Genomic DNA, 23437 nt, shown 5'->3' with positions numbered 1-23437 from the left:
CAAAAGAACAGGTATATACGAGTATCTTTTAAAAATCCTTTTATTATTCGTGTCTAAAATATGTCTATGAGAGAATATATTTACTACAAATACTTCCAGATGTTTTTTTCTGAAATGTGAAATGTTGTTTTATGGTCCACGAACGATAATCTCTGCATTCATCTTTTAGAAAAGTAACATGAATAGTATATTCGGGAATTGAAAGAATCTTCTAAATCTATATCTATCACTTTCAAAGGAATCTAAAAAAATTCTATAGATATTCTAAGAATATTTCCAAATATCTTTCAAATCTCTGTAAATTTTTTGGAATGACTTTCACACAAAGATGAAAACTCTTCTTCAAGAATTAAAAAAATAATGTATGCATCTTTTTTAATATGAGAAAAACTTCGACCGTGAAACGTATGTTTTACGTTTATGATATTATTTCAAAGGCGTAAATGTTTTTAAGCTATAAATCTATAATTTAGTAGCAATTAGACAAACCTTTTAAAGAAAAAGTACTTTGTTATATTTTATTTTCTATCTGTTTCAATGAAACTCAAATTCACTGTTGATCTGTGCACATTGATTATATGTACTTGTATGATAAGGCGACTAAAGTATTTTTAAGTGATATTAGAATATTTATCTTTTAAAATAATTATCAGAATAAAAATTTTCTCTTGAAATAAAAATTGCAAATTACAAATTGCGCCATCGTAAACATGAAATGTTCGCAGCTTCGCAGTATTTATGCATCTTATTGTTATTCACTGAAACAAAGCAAAACCGAGCGTCGTCGTTGGTCTGTTTAAGCTTCCAGAACTACTGATACGTTCCGATTAACATAAATTTGCAGACTGAACGTCCGGTATACTGCCCCTGTGACGCGACAGACTATCTGCGTGGTAACAGACTGTTTTGCATATGCTTGATCTTTAAATACTACGATACACATAGATGCATGATATTCATTTCTCTACATGTATATACATAAATGTGTAATAAAAAAAAGAGCTTCTCGAAAAAACACAAAAATTAACAAAAACAAAAACAGAACTTATAGAAATTCGATTTGGTTAATTAATAATTTAATCTCAAAATGTTAGATAGTAAGTAAAAATATTATTAATAAATTTTATTGAAAAATTGTTGTATGCAACATTTATATTTAATATTTATGTTTCTTGTAAAAATAAATGCGCTATTGTATATTTATATCGTACAATACATTCCTTGTATACAATTACTACGATTGTTGTAACAATCGTATGTGTACATAGATAAAATAAAAGATAAAAATATATAGTAAATAAAAAATTTTCCTTTACAATCTGAATGTAAAAATCGAAGATATTGACCTCCGCACGGTTAAACAGAGCAACGTAGAGATCATTCTGATGACCCCGAAGATCAATAAGTGACCGCTGATCAATATTCATACGGATTCATGAGGCAGGGGCAGAGGAAGAGCAGCGATCCCGTCCTGATTAGCCTCGAACATCGAGCGGCTATTTGCGTGAATGTAACGATGATGTTGCGACGTGTGCACCGAACGAAGTCAGAGGTCATCGCAAACAATCCCATGTGTGGGAAAGGCCGAACCGAACTCACAACAAGAAATGGCGGCGTCACATTGTCGCACAAAAGAAAAAAAAAGAAAGGTATACAGATATAACGAGGAAATCGAGAGGTGGTGAATGATCGCGTCTTTTTGACGCATGAAGCGTGGAAGAGCGGAAGCCGACATTTCGCGTGCCTGCTGAGACGTCGTTCCACTTTGGTCAACTGTGGATCCACCTCGTACTGCCGCTTCGTTTGAACATAATCGCGAACAGCCGACGTCAGGAAGCAATGCGTAACGGTGGTTGATGATATGCTAATGCTATTTGCGTCGCGTTGAGATCAGAATGCTCGAACGTTTTAAGTAATTATGTCGATAGTGAATGAGATCTAAGGGAGAGATAGGAGAGGTAAATTGGAAAACCTCAAAATAATTAAAGGGCTTGAAGCGCAAAATATATTATATATACGTATTAATTATACGGTTATAATTGACTCGTTTTTCTTCTTTTTCTTCTATACTATTATTATATTATAAAATATAAACAGTTGTATTCTAATGTCCGTTTCCATTAATATAAATTAACTTTAATCTCATACACTGACAAGAAAAAAAATGATGGTTATTAAATGATAATTCTAATAGAAAATAAACGAATCATAATTTTCTTTAAATTTAATATAATTCTAGATAAGGTAATTAGAATTCTGATTCAAAGATACTAGAATTTTGATTGATATAATTATTCTGATAAAAATAAGAATTCTAATAAATTTTACTAGAATTCTATACTTACTATTGTATCAACCAGAATTCCGGTTATCACTAGAGTTCTAATAAATTTAATTAGAAGATTCTAATTTCATTTTCAATCAGAAATATTGTTGTATTTTTTCAATGCAATTTAATATATTTTTCACCTTTTTCTAATTCTATATATTCGTCTTTCGTCTCGATACACATTTATTGATTTTTTGATTATAATTGTTGGCGTGTAATCTCTTTTTATTTTTTTATTACAATAAATACTTCTTTCAATTTCAATCTTATTTTGATATTTATTTTCATATGATGACTGTTTTTTTGATTTTATGTCTTAAATCTTGACTTGTTTTTGTAACCATTTCTGCTCACTTATACAGTTTTTAATATACATCTAGGAGTCTTCTTCACACAGTTTTTCAACCTATGAGCGATATATTTACAATATTCGGGAAATGGCCCTTCATCAACAAACGCCTTAGTTTTCTTCGTAATCCTATTTTTTTTTGCTATTTCTGCAATCTAAGAATGATTCAAAATTGAGTCGAAATATGTAATTTTATTCATTTTTAACGAAAATATTGTATATACAATTTTAAGCCAACAAAACTGAACGAATTTATTTGTCAACCTAATATTTTTGCCCATTAATTTCTGCGCATTAATTTTTTACATACCCTTTTTCATTTTGCTATTCTAATTCTAAAAATATAAAAATTAAGAGCAAAGAAGTTAATCGATATCGATGGAAACGAATATTAAAATATAAATGCTTATATTTTTATGGTATACAAAAAAAAAGAAAAAGGTGTCAATATATAACAAGTCTAATTAAAGTTAATCTACATTGGTGGAAACAGGCATAAATGTACTCAATTTAGTACAGTTTAGTTTATCTTAATTAGTTAAAATCGATCACAAAATAAATTACGCTTTTACTTTTTGTAGATTTACAAGAGAGCGATAACTTTATTGTAGTCATATATAATTAAATAAATTTAATTATACAAACAAAATATTATTCAATACAAATATTCTATGATTCCAATATATAATACATTTGAGACAACTGCATTAAAATGCGTGAACGTTTCCACCGATATTTACTGTCGACATGAAGAGACAAGAAGTAATTTTTACAGTCCAAGCAATGTGATGCGTGAGAAGTTATCTTCCGACAATTTCTTGCATGAGCTCACGTTTCGGTTATAACGTCGCAGTCGCGATTTCAGATAAATATTGTCACGCGAGATTTTCGTGTTGCTATTTTGATCATAGATTTCCGCACGTGCCACTTTAAGATGTCTGTAAAAAATATTTATGCTACTAAATGCTATGCGAGTGATAAAAGATCGTCCTAGCCTTAAAAAAACTAATTGATTAGCAATTATCCGAATATAAAAGTTACAGAAACTTTTAGTAGAATTCGATAATAATTCATGCTTCATTATACAATTAGCCGCTCAATTGAAGTTATTATATTTAATAATCTGATTTATCTATGACAATAAAAAAATTGTAATATACAATTAGAAATTTTTGATGTAAGATAATCTCTCTCGTAACCGCAGAATTTCATTAGAAGCAGAGAAAACTTTCCTCACGCAAGTTAGCTGCTCAGAGTACACGTGTTTCAACAATGCTACGTGAACCTATTATAGAGATTGCAATCAGATTTTATTTATTGTCGAGGAAAAGTCGATTCCAAATTCAGGAAAAGATACATGGATGAAAACAGGAGGTGTGCTTAGTTGTTTCATACACGTTTAACGGATTATTCTCAGTCTATTAATGTCAGGGCTAACATGAAATTATCTTTCGTATCAGTCAAACACTCGTTTAAAAGACTAAAGTATCCATTAAAGACTATACACACTGTAAAGACGCGAGATTAGAAGTACTAAAAATCAGTTGTTGTCGGTACAATAGAATCGGCAAAATCTCTCTCTGATAGAGACGTCTCTCCTTCTTTCAACAGGATAATCGTTAAGGCAGGTGTCCCCGACAAGCGTGGGAGACTCGAGCGCCTCCCGGCCGCTCTGTGTTCTCCCAACCCATTACTGTAACGAACGCCAAAGGGTCGCCATGGCGACTCGTGGAGAAACACACGTGGGGTGTAGCAGCTCGCTCTCCTTTTTTTTCCTCCGCCCCTCACGTTTGCCACTCTTTCCACTTCGAGCGACCCTCCGGTTCTCCCCTTACCCACCCACATGTATCTCTCACCCCTCTCTCACCCGCTCTCTCTCTCTCTCTCTCTCTCTCTCTCTCTCTCTCTCACCCTCTGATCTCAAACGCCCCTTTTTCGCCGGTTTTCCCTCTCACCCTTCGACCTCCTTCCGCCACGAGTCGAAAGCGGCATGAGTTTACGCGCCGTTCTACGGAATATCTCAAACGGGGCGCTTTTGTACGGACACGGACGCGTCCGTAGGTTTGTGAATTAGAGACCCCGAATGAGCCAGCGGCGTTACCATGGCGGCCGAGTCGGTTGCCATCGCGATACCGGCCACAACATAAAATCACTTTGACGATTTGTTTGGAGCCATTGATGCACCACACATGCGGGAATCAATTTTATCCCCGGACAGCAACCGCCCGATTATTGTTCGAGCGTCCTCCACCTCCTCTTTCTTTCGAGCCAACTACCCCTTTCCACCAGTCGTCGATGAATCGTCCCCGGGACTGCACGGACACCTAATATCCTTGGAAAGCCCTCGTGCCCTCCAGTCATCTCTATATTCCTGAATATGTCCCCGATTGGTGACTAGAAATGGCTTCACCGAGTTGCGGTGCCACGATATTCTAATTTCTTTTAGGAACGCCAGGTTGCTCGTGATGGATCGAACACGGGAAAAGAACTTAATGATGTTCTTACGCGAATCCAATATATTCAGAGCATACATTATCTATCTCATATGATCAGATAGAAAAAAAAGTACTAAAGATAAAGGACCTAACAACAAATTAAGAATTACGATAGAAATTAAGAATTAAGAATAAGAATTAAGATAGAAATCTTGATGTAATTAGAATAAAACATTTTGATCAATTGAAAACAAGGAATTCTTAACTTGTTGTTAGGTCCTTTGTCTTTAGTACTTTTAATCAAGTACTATACCAATATTCTTATGCAAGTCATAATAATAGAAAGTATTAAAGTTTTTACGTGAGATATGGAATAGGGATATGACTTAGACTCCTATTATCCTATCATAGATTATTGATTTCTGCATCATAATACATATACATCTCTTAACGCACACATATATACTGCGTGTGTCACTATTACATTCAGAGTCCTTGACCAACTGTCCTTCCTTTTCATGATAAATATTATGTCATTAATTACGAAAATGTGCCTTTAAAAATATATAATTGATCCAATAGTTTTTAAAAAAGGTAAAATATTAGAACAAACTACGGTGTCTCAAATCTATGATTAAAAAATTATGTTTTTATACATAACAAATTTTTGTTATGTTTAGTAATAATTATATATATATATATATATATATATATATATATAATATGTATTCAATAACTTTGAATAAAAAAATTGTAATTGAAAATGTGTTTATACATGAAAAAAAATTTCCTAAAAGTCTAAGTAACATTTTAAAAATAGTATTTAGTAAATATTTCTTTACTGCAAATAAATTAGTTGAATTCAAAAAAAGAAATTAATACTTAAATCAAATAATATATGTTTTACGTTCAGTAAATATTTATTTGCAATAAAGAAATATTTATTTAGTATTATTTAAGAAAATATTAGATTCAGGAAATTTGTTTTCAGAGTAGAAATGTAACATATTTTCTCTGACAGCAGATCATTTATGGTTTCGAAATGACAATATAATAATTGCAAATTTGGACTTCAGCAATTTTTGTCTACACAATAAGTCCTTATCTACAGTTCCATAGCTATGTATTACGTACTCGGCCTTACGTATGTTTGTGTTAAGTGGAATGATCTCAAGTTCAAGCTCACACGCCACGAATAGTCGACTTTGTTCACATAGCTCATCCAAAGTGTTTTGCCACTTCATCACGCTATAACGCAATTAAAACCGATAATCACATTCTTATCTATATAATCGCGCATTTGAAACTGAACTATTATTAATCAGATTATTAAATTCAAATAACTGTTAACGTGTGCGTTGTACTATGTGTATTTATGTCACAGTATGTGTTATAATTCGATACTTTGGAAAATATCAATTATAATCATAAAATTCCCTGTGACCATTTTATGTCAATTTTAAACAGTAAAAAATTAAATGAGCTTATCACTCATTTGCTAAAACGACATAATTGTTATTTTGGAGTTGCTTACAGAAAATTAACAAAAACATAAAAAAACATGCTTTAAAAGACCACTTCTTATTTCTATTTCTCTACAATCAGGTATTACAAAATTACATTTCAAAATTAATAATACAAATTTTAGTAATTCAAAAAATTCAAACTCATTTTTTGGAAAACTTTATATTTTAAGTTGTGTCGTTGTGTAATAATAAATGAGCGACATATGGAACAACAAAGAGAGAAATGGCAATTTTAAATTGCTTTCCAAAATGCTGAAAATTTATATTGCATATGAAATATTAAATAAAAATTACAGATAATCGATTGTCACAAGACAATATTAAGAATTTAGAATTACATTAAAAGTCGATAATTATCTTAGTAGATAATTATCTTAGTAATTACTAAATGCAATTAGAAAAAGTTATCGTATTCGCGCTTCTTTTTTTGCTGCCTCTCATTTGAAACTGGTACTTTCGATTGTATCGCGCTGAAATTGCAATTCGCGCAAGAGGAAGCGTTTACTCGACTTTCCAAGTCGCGTACTATACAGAGTATTGGTACGCGACACCTACAGATAAACCGGCAGACGCACACGTCAACTACAGGAGAAGGCAAAAGACGGTTACGTGATCCGCGATTGTTATGTAAATATCGCTGCTTGCTTGCGCGCAGGGACGCGCTTCTGTATTTTCCCTGTTTTTTTTTTCTACTAAGTATTTTCTAAAACTGAAGATAAGATGCTTATCGCGAGTGCGCAATCAAAATTGCAAAATGAAGGTATTATCAAGTCCTCTTTATAAACTGTTTATAATTATTTACATACATAACAACTTCTGTAGACAAAATACAACTGTATATGAAAAAAACAGGAAGCTAATAGAAGTATTGATAAATATTGATCGAAGTGACAGTAACAAGACAATAAGTGCATTCTTCCTAGGTATTTCGCACAGTAAGTACGCTATAACACATCGCAGATTCGAGCTTCCTTTCTCCACGGCATTCAATTAGCATATAATTACGGTAAGCGTCTCTGTGCATCTGGGAACGTACAGTTTATAACTCAATTATCATTACGACATACGTGATTATCGTGCGTTCTATCCGCCGTAAATCAAACATTGCCGTTGTCTCGCACGAGACCTCGCGGTATCATCGTCCACCCAAAGCAGATCGGACTCGCTAAATCGCAATCACGTCGCCACGCGCCGGCCTTATTTACCCGATCAAGGCGCATCGCGGCGACGCAATTGCGAATTATCCGTAACGCGAAATTCGAGATCGCGATTGCGACAGTTCCGCGCGCGTGCCGGATAACTCGGCGATTTTCGCGAGATTTTCGCAACGCGCGCTCGCGATACATTATGACCGATGAACGGGCCCTTACATCTTATTGGCCACGCCGATCGTTAACGAAGGCGCATCCAGGCCTCTAACTGTCCGTTCCCTCGCACTTTCACTCCACACGCCACGTGATCTCGGTTTTCCTTTTTCGCCGAGTAGGAAACCGGCGTGGCCTGGCGCGGCCGATTCGACACGCGGGGAATCGCTGATGCTCGCTAACAACGCACACCCGCTATTGTGTTGCCTCCAGGAGGCCATTTCGCCATGTTTACACCGTCGTCGACCATCGTACGGCCACCTGCTCGATGGTTACGACGAAATTGGCCTCGCCGCGCCGCAAACAATTCGGGAATCTCCGTTTAGTGACGCGTTGGAGTTACACTCTAATTTTCTTGAAATAAAATCTCACTCTAAGAGAGTAAAAATGCAATTACCCTTGAAAAAAAAAGATGAAAATATTTCACTTCTTGAAAAAAAAGTGATGATCTTCACTCTTTTTAGAATAAAATCTTTTTTTGGAGTAAGATTTCACTCCTTTGAAGTGAAAATTCACTTTAAAAAGAGTGAAAATTGTCACTCTTTTTCGAGAAGTGAAATGTCATTTCACTTTTTTTTTCAAGGGTGGCTGTATTTTCACTTTCTTGGAGTGAGATTTCACTGTAAGAAATTTAGAGTGTTACAGAGTGACTCTTGCGCGAGTGCGGGAAGAGCGCGAGGTAACGTCAATTCGCAGAGGTAACGTGGGAGCAAAAGAGCTTCTGAGTGTTTTAGAAACAATAGATATGAGAAGTGTTAGAACAATAACGCGTCTTTAAAAAAAAAAAAGAAAAAAAATAAGAATGCGATAAAACTACCGTTTATTAAAATTTAATTTATCACGAAACAGTCCTTTAAACACGATAGAAATAGTTCGCGCTTGTACATTAGAGAAGCTTGTGCATTTGACATTAGAGAAAATGATGCCGATGTAGAAAAACGATATAGAAAATTGGCTCTAAGTAGACAGTAAGTATGACTCGATATCGTTAGGAATAATACACGTAACAGGTTCCAAGATCAAAAAATCTAAAGCGCAATAAAACTTCGGTGTATCGTCGGGGAGGGGAAGGAGGGAGGGGGAGGGAAGAGGGGACAAACATTATTTTCCACGCTTTTTGCGGAAAGAAGAGATATCATATCCGCGAGGAATAACTGTCCTGCTTGTTGTTCGCATAATCGTCGCAGGGGAAACAGGAGCGGACTATACCGATAGAAACGATGCTTATGTCGTATTCTCGTTTGGCGACTTTTGTGCGGCGGGCGGAGGAGTAAAGACACGCTCCCGATAACGATAAACGGCGTATCGGCGTATACGTCCCCTTTTTCCTTTCGTCCCCGGCTTCTCCGTCGTCGTTACGTTGCATAATGCACTAATGGCCTTCCACGTAGCCGATACTCCGTTTTGATTCTCCCATGGAAAGTTTTCTAGGAAACGCAGCCGCCTAATCCTTTCACTGGTTGCGCCCGTCAGCTATGTATTGTCAGCTAATCAAAATCGGGAGCAACGTTCTCGAGTTGTTGGAAGATGAATACTCACGTATCACCGCGTATTCCAGTACTTATTCCTCGTATATTATTTAAGCCATGTAAATGTTTGATATTTGAGTATTCTGATCTCTATTTGAAAGCAATTGTGAATTGTAATTTGTTAGTTTTTATAATAAAACAGCTTATCAAATATACATATGGATTGTAAATATAAAGGTAACTATATTTTTGTTCTAAATTTTATAATTAACTTATTGATGGTATTAATCGAAAATTTTTCAGATGACGAAATTCATAATTCTGTGTAACGATGTAAATGTGATATAAATCTGTATGTAAATAGTATATGTATATAATTCTTTAGAAAACAATAATATCATATAAAAAAAGACGTTACTTTCACAAATATTTCTTTTATATTTAGGCAATTTAGCAATCTATACGAAAGACTATTGCAATAAATATTAAAAATAACAATGCCATTCGTAAACTCCGCGCTGCAAAATAAGCTGCTTCTTGTTTCGTTAATTTCACATGCTTCGCTATACGTAAACCGTAACAGGGTGATCAGTGCGGCAGATAAGCATATACACGCGGAAAGAACAGAGATATAGAGAGGCAGAATATTTTTACTATTACCAAACTTTGCGTTCTTTACGTTTGAACGCGCGCGTTCTCTCCTGTATATATTGTTATTCCTCTTGCGAAAATTAGATTTAATAAAACGTATAATGCTGAAAGTTTTTTACAATTTTACATTTTTACATTTTTAACAATTATCTAAAATATTTTATTAGTATTAATATTGTTAAACTGCTTATCAATCTAATATGTGATATTATTTTAATTCTGTTAATTCATAATTGCGTTTCAAGATTAAAAAAGAGCGCGATTTGCAGAATTGAATATGTATATAAATTCACATCGAAATATTTAAGCACTAAATATTTCCATTTTGATCGATAATAGAAATCCTCTTACTTAATTAAAGTATTTTTATTATTCCAATACTCTTTTCTTTTTAGTACAATGTGCATTCAATACTTTTACAAAAATTAACTGTGTATACTTTTTAAAACACATAATTTTATTTTAAAAATGTACTTGTCGCAAAAAATTTTACCTAACATGATACATTTTGCAGCCATTGTATGCTTGTGCTTTTCACCTACGCCCCTTTTTCATCCTTTTTCGCAAAAGGAACGCTTTCAAGATCCCTTGGACTGCCTTTTCTCATTCACCCTCATCCCTCATGGCGCTCATTGGAGGAATAGAATGCTACCCGGCCAATGAACTGTTTCAACTGATTTCCTAACGAGGGAGGACTACAGGTGCAATGGTGACAGCTGTAGAAGCACCCTTATTTGGGGAGTTTTTAAATTTAGGACGTGATTCACAAAAATATTCTCAAAGATATAAGACAAATTATTGTATACCAATACCAAATTTTCAAATAATTATTAAAATAAAATATTACAAAAAATGTATAAATAAACACACAAAACATAACACATCATGCAGTAAAAATAAATACATAAGATAATATTCGTAGTACTTTAAGTGACAACACAAGGTGTACATCTTTCCTTATTTCCGTTGAGGACAACCAGTCTATCTAAAATCGTGCGTGCAATATCTTTGCAGTGTCTCGTTTGAAAGCCGCACGACGCAGTGCATAATTAAAAACATCCGCATACATCATGGGTAGGTATCTCGCGTGAGCGGACAGCAGCCAGTCAAAGAGAGAGAAAGGGAGAGAGAAAGAGAAAGAGAGAGAGAGAGAGAGACAGAGAGAGAAGAGAAAATACGGACAGTCGATCGATATATGCCGTGACCAGGCGGGAGTTCTGCACGTCGCATCGAGACGCATCGGGCGGGATCGGGTCGGTTTTTCTAGGAAACGCTCATCCGCCGCGGGATCGACGACCGTTACGCGAAGATGCCGATTAAAACCGGGAAAAAAAGAGAAGGGGACAGAGAGAGAGAGAGAAAGAGAGAGAGAGAGAACGGGGAGAGAATGGTAACGCAACGTAATGTAAATGCGGATGCGGTCGGCGCGTGCGCCTGCAGTAGGGCACGGCAAGACGACAGCTGTTTCAGTCCTCAGGCAACATCAGCGTTGCACCTGCCTACTTGCCTGCCTGCTTGCCTGCCTGCCTGCTTGCCTGCCCGCTCGCCTGCTTGCTCGGCTGCCCGCTAACCCACCTACCCACCTATCTCCACCTATGTGTGCCCACGCGACTCGTGCCAACGTCTACGCGCACGCGAGTCCTTCGGCTTCTTAAATCCGCAGTAAGGACCGCGTGGAGAAACGGGAGGATGAGGACTTACATTAATGATCGAGCTCTTCGCGCAGACGGTTGATTCTGGGGTTAACGGCACAGCCAAGCGGGACAGGCTTTGTTTTGACGACGCGACGCACCGTGGCAATTTATTTTTAATAAATATTTGTATTATATAATTTGTTTGGAAAATATATATATTAATATATATATAAAAGTTAGTAATAATAATTTACCTTATTAATTAATTAATAATTAATTATTACTTAATTTTTATTAATTTATTATCATTCCTTTTGAATATGGGAATAATACTAAAATGACAGATTTTTAATTGAAATAAACTTTCCTTGGTAGTAATAGATTATTTTGAATAAAATAAGAGAGAGAGAGAGAGAGAGAGAGAGAGAGAGAGAGAGAGAAGCACATTCGAAAGAATTTACTATTATTAAAGAAAGTTTATTTAAATCTGCCATTTTCTCCTATATTCAAAAGAAATGATAAAAAAATAAATAAATGTGTATTAAAAAGAAATTTCAAAAATTATATTTTTTACATCCGTATCATGCAAGAGAATTTTTGTAATTATGCTTTTTTGTTATAATTTTTTATTATTATTTGTCGCAAGTTAATTCGTTTCAAGAAAAATTCTAATTTTCCACGTAAAACACCCCATTGTATCTTATTGCATTATCACGCAGGCAGAGGATACTGAAGCATAATGGAACAGCGTTTGTATTTGTTAACACCGGGCTCCAAGGTGCATAATGTGACAGTAAACGTCGACACCCGCATGGAACAGTCATCGCACGCGTTCGGGAGCCTCCATGCTGGTGAACGAAACACGTCCAAAATTAAATCTAACGGGATTTAAAAGCCAATTTTTCTCCTGTTGCCGCGAACGTTATTTTATCATAATCAATCTTTTTTTTTTTATTAATTTACGGTAATTTACATCACAATTATCTATCTATAATTGAAAAATAAAAAAATAATGAGACAAGTAAAAAAACACAAATATTATTCAAGCAAATTTTAAAAATCACGAATCTTCTACGTATACCTGAAGCCATGCAACAGACTTTTATAGCCAATTATGAAATTAAAATATTATTCCGAATATAAACATACGGAGCCTGGGTAATTTTCAATTATTTATCAAATTATTTTTTTCTGGGAAAAATTTTAATCTTAAACATAAAGCACTCCACCCTACATTAACTACAATAATATCGACAATAATATTATTTTATGGATCCATTATCCAGTATCCGAAAAATTAGAATTTTGAATTGCGCAATAAGCACATGAATCCGTTTCTATCTATTTCAATTTCTAAGGGATTGCTGAATTCAAAGTTCTGACTTTTTTGGATACTGGATAAAATTGCATAATTTCAATAACGCTCCTGTTTTTTTGTAAACATTTCTATAAATGAATAATTTTCGCAATATTAAATATTTTTCAGCTCAATCTCTACTTTAAAAGAAAGTTACGGCTTCTGAAAACGTAAAAATGTCTTCAAGATGAATGATCGAATTGAAACAAGCCCATATTGGCGCAATGCTTTGGTATTCCTCGGCTCATCGTGCAGCATGCAAAGAGCGAATTATCCTGTTCCATCTTAAACTCGTGGAGAGAGTCAGTGGCCAGTACGGGACACAGGATACGCGTGATCATTTTGCAAATTCGCCAGATGTAATGCTGTGACAGTCATATAGCTCGATATCTTGGTTTGTGTGGCAGGTCGACTAGCAGTCGCGACTTAGAAGGAGACTATTGTCACGCCAGGCCTACTTTGCGATACTAACGGAAGTCTCTTGACCAATCAGTCCTTCGAGTCTTGGTCAAGGGGTCAGATTAAAGGGAGAATTGAAACAGTATGTATTATTTGTTAATTAAAACAGAATCCGACGCTTTCGAAATTATCGATAAATCCTGATTATAAAATTATTTAGCTCATCCTACAAATATTTTGTTATATAATAAAAAGACAAAACTGCATATATAAAAATGCAAGTTTTTAAACTTTACAAAAATATGGAATACAATTTTCAAGTCTTATAAATATTTTATCAAATATAGAAATTAAATAAATAATCAAATAAAATAAACTATAGATTATGTGTAAAAAATTATTCTATCGGATAAATAAAACAATTGCGAATTTGTTAGTCGGCTAGATTATATATGATAAATTGTTTTTATTGCGTTCTTCTTATTGATATAGAATGGAAAATCGTTGACGCGGATATTCCGATCGATTGACGAAGAAAGGCAGGGATCCGCGGAGATTATTGCAGGCTATAGAACGAATATCGGTCTTCAACAAATGCGGTAAAATATTACAGTTACTCCTAAACAACAGTATTGTCGATGGTACTCGCGCGTATAATATGAGATGTGCGTATATAATATAGGATAATATTGCATTTTTGCTTCCTATACCACCGATGAAGGCAGTAATTCGCAAGAAGCACAAAACTCAGGTTAGATGGAATCTTTAAATCGATTTATGGGTCACGCATAACAAATATGATTTTAAGTTTTTCTTCGAACAATCCACCCGTTTATAAAGAAAAGATTAACACACACATCTAAATTAATATGTGTGCAAATAAGGATAAATACAGAATCGTTAAAATCTTATTTCTCAAATTTTTATATCGATTTATTTACGTCAAGTTTTGTGTCTATATATTAAATTTATAATTTTATCGAAAGATATTTACTCTAATAAGATTCATGTAAACAATATGCTTTCAACATCGCTCCCAATTAGATTTTAAAAAGATTGATTTTATAATCGGATTTTATTATCAAACGTAATAGAGTATTGAAATGCAGCACAATGGTGATGATGAAAGAAAGTAGGGTAAAAATACATTCGCGTTGACGAAACGATGACAGATGTCGCATTAGATAATTAATTCTACATGAGCAATGAGTGATGGATGGGTGGAGAGAGGTTTCTGTTAATTTATCACATATCGTTAATGAGAGAAATAAATTAATACCTATTATATATGTATAATTAAATCTTTATATTAATTAACTTATTGTTACATAACGAAGTAAAAGAAAAAATTAAATTGTTATTTTAAAAAAAATATGAATTGATATACAATTTTACTGAAACTAAATTATTTATCTATTTATATTTTCTCTTAATTTGCGTTTCTAAGTAGTGCAGTTCTTTTATTAAAAAGTATTTTTTTTTTTAAATAAACTTCAACAAAATAATATAATAATAATATAATAATATAATAAGCTGATATCAAATAAATTGAAAAAAAAAACTTCTCTCCGACTTGTTTCTCTATAATTATCAGTAGATTTTAGTTAAAGTCAATGACATATTAAAATCAGATCGCATTTAACCTTAGATGAGGGTATAGAGCTAAAAAGAAGCGGAATAAAGAGTCTACCATTGCACCTGGGCCTAGAGACAGACAAGGGAATTTACGTTGTCCGATCCAAGGCGATCAAGTTTTCGCACCCACCTATGTGCCACGTCACAGTCGGCGATCTCCCCTCATTCGCGTAGAAGCTAAAAAGTTCCCGCGCGGTTTCTCTTAGCACTCTCCTCCCCTTCTTCTCTCTCTCTCTCTCTCTCTTTCTCTCTTTCTCGCGTTAGTCTCGATCGACTTCACTCCGCGAAGGGTCTTCGGTGGCGTAGTGCCACGCACCCTGACATTATCTCCCGGTTTATTACATAGGTACCTGGTGGCACGCGCCATGCGCTCCGGCCCCGGCAACAGCTGCTCCTGCACCCAAAGACCGGAGGTGGATGAATAAAGTGAGAGGCACACCTTGCTGCAGGCGCGTGCCGGCAGCTTTCAAGATGTGAATACCGCGAGATACCTCCGTCTGTCTGGGCCGTTGCTCTCTCACCCTTTTATCTCCAGGAATCGGAGCCGGCGAAACGCCACGCCACATCGTGCCGCTGTCGCCGCACGCCGGACATTCGACGTACGCGCGACGCAACATCGATCGTTACGCGGTTAATTGCTGCGTCAATCGATCCATCACGTACCAGTCGCACGATTACGTAGCATCGTTCGCAACATTTTCCAAAGAAATGGTGTATGGACGTATTATTTTTCCCGTAAAAAATTTCATAACTTTGATGAAACCTCCGAACTCAGATTTTTCTCTTCAGATTAAAAACGTTTCTTCGAAGTTAGGAATGTATTCTGGATATTGTGAGAGAGCTATAAATCGATATTCATATCACTTCCTTACTTCAAACACAATTTAAAAAGCGAGATTTTTGAGTTATCGTCATGAACAAAATTAATGAAACATTACCCTATTATCATTAAAAGTGAACTAGTTTAAAAATGAACTTTACAAAAAATCGTCACAATTCGAAAAGAGTAGTTTTAAAACAAATTATCTAAATTGCCAAAAAAGGTAGTTTTTTTAAAAAATGGGCTTTCAAGAATTGTGAAATAATAATGACAAAAATGACAAAAATGAAAAAAATGATGATATATTAAGAATATTCTTTTGTCATTATTTAATTGTCGTTATTCAATATAATTTTTTGTCAAGTTGAAAAATTTATTCCATTTTCTGAAAAATCTTTTTGAGTTGCGACACTTTCAAAACAAGGAAGTATGATAACTGTTAAAAATATGGAAGAATAAATAAAAAAGTACGCCAAAGATATACAAGATACGGCCTGCGTTTTTTGAACAAGCAATCGACGAATCAACAACATTATCGCTTGTGTTCTGAACGCTGTGAGATACTCATGCATCTGCAACCGCCGTACCATCTTGCAGATGCGAAATACCTTTTATGCGTGTAAAGAGTTAAGAACGTTCTTATTGGGACGCTCATCCTGAAGTAAGGTGGCACCTGCTGCTTCAAGATAAAAATTACACAGCCGGATTGGACTACATAACGTATTTCGTTTTTTGTCATTTCAAATAAAGACCTATTAAAATATATCCAGAAGAATCAATTATATAATTTTTTGCCGTTAGATTCCTCGGTAAACTCTGCAGGAAATGAAAGAATATGAATACACTGTATTTGTGTTATGAAAACAATATCAGATGTAAATTTAAAACAGCAGAATAACCCTTTTGAATAAAATTTACAAACAAAATCAAAAAGTTTCGATTAACTAAACTGAAAGAAAATTCTGTATTTATTTTGATAACGCAAACATTCTTTTTTTTTTCCCAAAATCATAAATAGAACATAAAAGCACGATTCTCTTTATCGATAATAGCCCCGTATGTTTATTTTTTTCACACAATTAGCTACAGGTTCCAACATAGTTATTTTTAGAAACAATTTTTTAATCACCTGTTGATGCTTTTAATACGCGGAGGATGCAATATGTAAGTTGATTACAGCCGTCTTCTGTAGCAAAAGAGTTAATGAAAGAGGAGATAAGTATCAACAGCAGCGCGTCCTTCATCCGTTTTCTTCTCCGAAATACGTGTTTTCAATCTCGTACTAGTGTACGTGAGTCAGTATTCACAGATATCACCTGCTGCGGTCGATAATATATGAAGTAAAGTAAACTATCGTGAGACAAAGCATCGCCGAGACAAGATCGTTATTATTCTCTGCTTTATACCAAAGAGATACTGCACTGCATTTTTCATTGTGACCCAATTTAATTTTATATCCTCAAACTAACAATGATTGAATAAAATGCTCCGTATACTCACTAATTAATTATACATAATTTATAACTTTAATAATTTGTTAATGGAGCGAGATTAAATCTTTCACTTATTATCTTTATTATTTGAATTAAAGCGACGAATTAATGATCTGTTTTTAATGACAGATTGTAATGATATATTTATGAATTTTGCCCAATCATCAAAATTCTAACGCGCCACGAGAAGAATCGGCTGTTTTTTTAAACGCTTTTTCTCTCCGTTCGTTCACATCTTCGTCGAACGGATGGTTCCGACAATAAGCTAGTGATCGAAGGCAGCTGGATCTTCTTCGAGTCATCTGCCTCTGTAGCTCGCGATGCGATAACTATCCCTCTACCCGCGCCGGCTACATTAATGGATATTTATTATCGTCATCGAAGGTGGCTACTCAAAAGGCAGCTGACTCCAAAAGAGATCGAGAAGATCAGTTGTAAATGATGCAAAAAATCTTAATCGCGTCATAAACTGTATTTATCATAGTTTTACGCATGTATACGCATGTTCCAGTTTTCTGCATTGTATAATTTGTATTAAATTAGGATTCTCTTGGATAGATGCTGATTGTATTCAAAAAACAATTTACATTACATAAATTAAATTAATATATAATGTCAAATTATAATTGTAAATTATGATTATACAATAATACTGTATGCATATTTATTCTATTGACGGAAAGAACGGTTTTGCTAAAGTATTTAAAAATTTAGCTAAATATATGTTTAAAAATAACAAAATAAATCAAAATAATTATGTAGAACACTCAAATTTCTTAAAATGTTAAAACTTTTTACAGCATTACTTATCATACATGAGATTTCTACATAATTATATTGATGGTTCAGCGAAATTAATTGAATTTTTAGATATTTCAACAAAACCGTTCTTTTTATATACACGATGTTTAAAAAAAATCATTCAGCATTTATGATACATATCATACTGAATAAAAAAGCCTGAATGAACATAGATCAAAAGTTCAACCATTTCTGCGACACTAACATACGAAATTATTTATACCTTAAAAACAGTTCAGTTTTTCTATGTTTACTAAGATTTTTTTTACTCAGTATATTATCTATCATAAATGCTAAATGATTTTTTTAACCTGTATATATTTTTTTAATCTGTATTTTTTAATAATTATATGCAATTTTTATTATACTTTTATATTATATTACTTATCTTCATTTACAATTAAAATAAAGAATTTTAAACTTAAATATGTAATTAAAAAAAAATAACATTTTAAGAATGAATAATATATTCAAGAAAAATACACGCACACAAAATTTATCACGCATACTATTGTTTTTATTTTTATGAAAACAGTTTGTTTAATTTGAAAATAGTGCTCGTGAAATAATAATCCATTAAGAGAAATTAATATAAAGATGATACTATCTATCTATATCACCGAAGAGCTTTTCCTTCTAATATATCTAATTCTGTCTAAAATATGTTTCGTTACAACAATAGATTTCAGTCTCACAGGCTATTAAAACCAACTATGAGAAGAGCATACAAAGGGAGCTGGAAGATAAGCTTCAGAAATGGCTGTAGAACTAATAGAGCCCGAGGCAAAATTATTTGAGAATTTATTAGTAGAATGCAAAATATTTTTGTGCGCTCAAATTTCAGCAAATATTAAATTCCTACATATTCCAATTTTTTAATGAATAATTTTTATAAGCATTCAAACTTTAATACAATGCTTTAACTCAACAGTTTCGTAAATATTATATAAATAGAGAAATATTACAAACACAGAAATAGCGTTGAAGTTAATCTTAATTTAAAACTGTCGCATATACATATCGTAGTTTTTGAAATTTATGTTTGTAGACACCTTCTTTTAGAGTTTAATAGATCCGTCTCTGATGATAGCATTATGTCAGCCGAATAGGCGGGAGATGTTGTCCTTTGTTAATATTGGTGTTCTATGATCAGATAGGAAATTGCTTAGGGATGTTTAACGAGGGGGAAGACCGGAGCTAAATGCCACGCTTCTAAATGTCAGGACAGCATCCCTCCAAATAGACCGGTACCACTTAACACGAGCGCTAACCCCTCTTGTGGGCTAGTGAATGTGCACTACGTCACGGTCCAAAGTTACCTTGTCACGGTCCAAAGTCACTTTTATACCCCGTGGGATGACGGGAGGGTTAGATCATGAATAGGTGTGTTCTGTACATTGTAAAAGATTCTCTTACTATCGGTTTTGCACTATGATCGTCTATAAGATAACCGTAGCATTTCTATTTTTAGTACAAAGAGAAAAAATATCGTTGAAACTAATCAATAGAAGTTTTAACAGAAATTTTGTATCTGCTGGCAATTCTGTTAATTCTTTTCCTTTCCTATTGTAAAAAAAATGAGGATACCGTAGGACTATTTAAACTAATTTAAAGTATTCATAGAACGGAGATGTTTATATCCAGATAACACAATTGATCCATTTTAATTCGAAAAATAGACCTTAAATTCTTTATGAATTAGTCTAATCTGTTCAAAATAAACTAAAAAAGATCGGTCAATAAATTAAAAAATACATACAATATATTATATGCATTTTTGTTTATACATTCCTGGTTCAAAATAAAATCGATATCGATTGATTTTTCGAATGTTTGATTTGATATTGACTATATTTTCTATTGATCTTCGAAGAACATTTTATCACTACATCGATAAACGTCGATCTTCTTTCGAAGATCAATAGAAAATCTAGTAGATATCAAATCAAATGATTCTAAAAATCAATCGACTTCAAATCGACTTGTGAATGTTTTAATAAAAATAATATTTAATTTGTGTGAAAATCAAAGTATGATTTATTCTTATATAAAAAATTGAAAAATAGAAAAAGATTAAAAAGAATCTTTTGAATCTGAAAAAGAGCTCGCAATTGGTAACATAAAAGTAAAATTTTTTTAGAAATATTTTTTAGAACAGAAATAGAACAAAACAGAAATTCATTTCGTAAGTCGAAACTAAAAAAAAATTCTTTTCGGACTTTCTGTGTTATCATAGCTGAGGGTCATCATAAAAGTAGTGAAACAGTCGTGGGATAGTATTTGTACAGCCAATTTTCGATCGGATAATCCAATTTTGAAGACTTTTGACCGATTATAAAGGCAAAAAGCCCAACCTTATGAATAGTTAGTATTTGAAAGTTAAATAATTGGTTAAGAAAATACATTAATTTATTGACCAAAGAAACATACACTGATATTTATAATTCTATTAAGCAATGCTTATTGCTTAATAGTTGGCATTCTAACAATAAGTATTAGGGGTGAGAGAATAAAGAATCTCAAATTCGAATCGTAATTAGCTTCGTTAATTTTTTCACAATTGTCGCTAATACTTCCACATTTATTCTACAACGAAATATATATATATATCTGTAATTAGCAAATCATCATTTAATTATGATCCAACTATTTCCCATTAACATTTTAAATTCCTACGTTATTTCAAATTTTATGGTAATTGAGCTTAAGATTTTGATATTTTCATTGCATCTAAATAATACATATGTTTTTTTATTCGTTCTGTATATTCAAGATACAAATAATTGCAATTCATATTAAACCGACGAAAATAAATCAATTAAAAGAGAAATAAATTCATATTCGGTCAAAACGAATCCTAGTGTGTGTGCCTATAAATATTTCAGAGTGAATTTATACTATACATATCCAATTATGTTAAAATTATTAAAAAATAGGTTTATTCCTTTCAATTGATTTATTTATGATACAGGATACGCGATTTTCATGGCAGTCACATGCTTTTATAGAACCTATGGGACGTGTCGCGCATCGCGTTGTTCGTACTCTTGCTCGACTGCTCCATACGTGATTGTATAAGTTTGTACCGCTCTGTACATGTGCGAACGTGTCGTCCAACGCGGAGTTATCAGTGTATCGAAAGAAGCGTGTATCTATCAGCGTAGTGAACGTGTCGCGCGTGGTCGATAACGGACGAAGAGAGAACGAGAGAGAGAGAGAGAGAGGGGGGGGGGGGGCCGCGTATTGCGCCGGGATGTTCATCGGACACCGTATATCCTGTTATCCGGCCCGCTGCAGAATAGCAGCGCATCGCGAAAACCATAACAACGCGCGCATTGTGATATTCCGGTGCACGCCGGCGCGCGGAACATCTCGTTTCAACGCATCGCGTTACGCGCAAAAGGCGACGCCTTCGACGGATGCAGAGATCTTCTTCAGTCTCCGATTCAATATATGTAGATAAGCGATCTTATCTCCTGCAAACTAATTCTTTTATCAATCAGGGTTTCCTATTTCGTTCGAAGAATGTAATCTCGCACGCATGTATGAATTGTTTAAGACACGAGATATAGGCGTATCGTTAACTACTCATGTCGAATATTGCGAAGACGATCGCGAGTGGATTATTGGATACCGCAAATGAATATTGCCGTATGTGATTTCCTCATGTATGTGATGCGTGTAAATCATTATTTTTACAAGTCTTAGAAGACTGTAATAATTACATATAATTTTACAGTGTATGTAAAAGTCGCAAGTTTTATTATAGGGACACTCCCACGACAATTTAACATAATTAGAAGTTCCTGTTTGAGTGCAAAATGATAAGTATATTTTATAAATTATTAGATTGCATATAAAAATATTAAAAAAATATATACATAAATATATTACTAAATATAATTTAAATGTCATTAAATCTACTCTACATTTTCAGAGTTACATGTATGTATATCGTAGTGGAAATTAGAATGATATATATCTCATTTCTTTCATATCTCTAATCTGTCATTATGACAAATCTGGATTGTAAAGTGGAATTGGTATCACAACGTGACTTTGCGTTCGTCGGTATGCAAAACTCTACAGACTGAAGTATTACTGATGAGTCAGACAACGACGTGGAATGTCGCTAATGAGTCGCTCATCAGAGGAAACGCAAGACCTACGGCTATACTGCTGAATATTATTTTCTGAATCTTTTTTTTTTTTTTTCGGAAAAATATATATGTATTATAATCCTAATTAATTTATAGATATTTACAAAAATATGTATGTTTATAATATAGAAAAGAAAAGTTTAGCAGCAGTTCAACATTTTATTTCAAATTTTAAAGATATTACAAATTTCAAAGCTAAATTGTATTTGATTATATTCAGTCATGATACAACATTTTATTGTTTTTATATGTATTATATTTATAACATTAACAATATGTAATTGTAATTATATATATTCTTAAAAAAAAAGCATTTGTTAAGAAAAAAATATTACATTGAAAAAATTAAAAGTAATTGATAGCCCAAGAAAGTATATGTATCTACAATAATTTAGCAGCGACATAATATATTTGCGAAAAAGCTTAGATTACACGTTATTTATCTTGACATTACAATTTAAGAAAGAGAAGATTTATTTCGGCGGAGCAAACAGGATTTATATGCACATTTGCATACATTACTATGAGAGCCGTTCCAATTAAAATCTCGAATCGTAGGATAATTGTGAGATAAAGAATTCTTTTCACGCGACAGCGCGGCAGTCTCAAGATATCGTCTTGGTCCCCGAAGCTCGGATAAACGTTGTGTAAGATATCCGTAATCATAATATAGCGGTACCTTGAATTTGCGTGTTCGTAACTCGTGGGAACTGGTGTAGTATCTTTCAAGAGCGTGGGTTAGCAGTATTAGTGTTTACTCAGAAGGCAGAACAATGCACAGGACTGTCGGCGTCCGTTCCGCATTGCTGACTGCGAGATCATCAGCAGCCGTTGCTACTGTTACAACCGATAGAAAACCGACAAGACCGGTCACCTTCGAACTATTCCGCGGCTTCGACGATGATAATTGTTGCCGCGCCGAGCGGATGTTCGTTGAGTAGCTCGATTATGAATTCTATTAGACACTATCATCCTGATAATTATCGATATTACGAACATAAAAGCGAATCTTAAG

General features: G+C 33.8%; 1 protein-coding gene and 1 long non-coding RNA gene across 3 annotated transcripts in view; one reads left to right on the top strand and one right to left on the bottom strand.

Moving 5' to 3' along the window:
• The window catches only part of LOC105146197 (uncharacterized), a 118422-nt gene that overhangs the window by 73340 nt on the left and 21645 nt on the right, over positions 1–23437 (bottom strand). The window lies entirely within an intron of this gene.
• LOC147910333 (uncharacterized) lies at positions 7008–22940 on the top strand. 2 transcript variants are annotated; one of them, XR_015544440.1, is made up of 3 exons: positions 7008–7574; positions 13244–21930; positions 22002–22940. It is a non-coding gene; the product is annotated as an uncharacterized LOC147910333 (long non-coding RNA). The 2 variants fall into 2 exon arrangements; XR_015544439.1 differs by having other exon boundaries at positions 7008–13655; positions 14006–21930.

This window comes from Acromyrmex echinatior, chromosome 3, assembly GCF_024713525.1.
Source record: "Acromyrmex echinatior isolate Ae372 chromosome 3, ASM2471352v2, whole genome shotgun sequence".
NCBI lineage: Eukaryota > Metazoa > Arthropoda > Insecta > Hymenoptera > Formicidae > Acromyrmex > Acromyrmex echinatior.
This window is presented reverse-complemented; position numbering and strand designations above follow the sequence as displayed.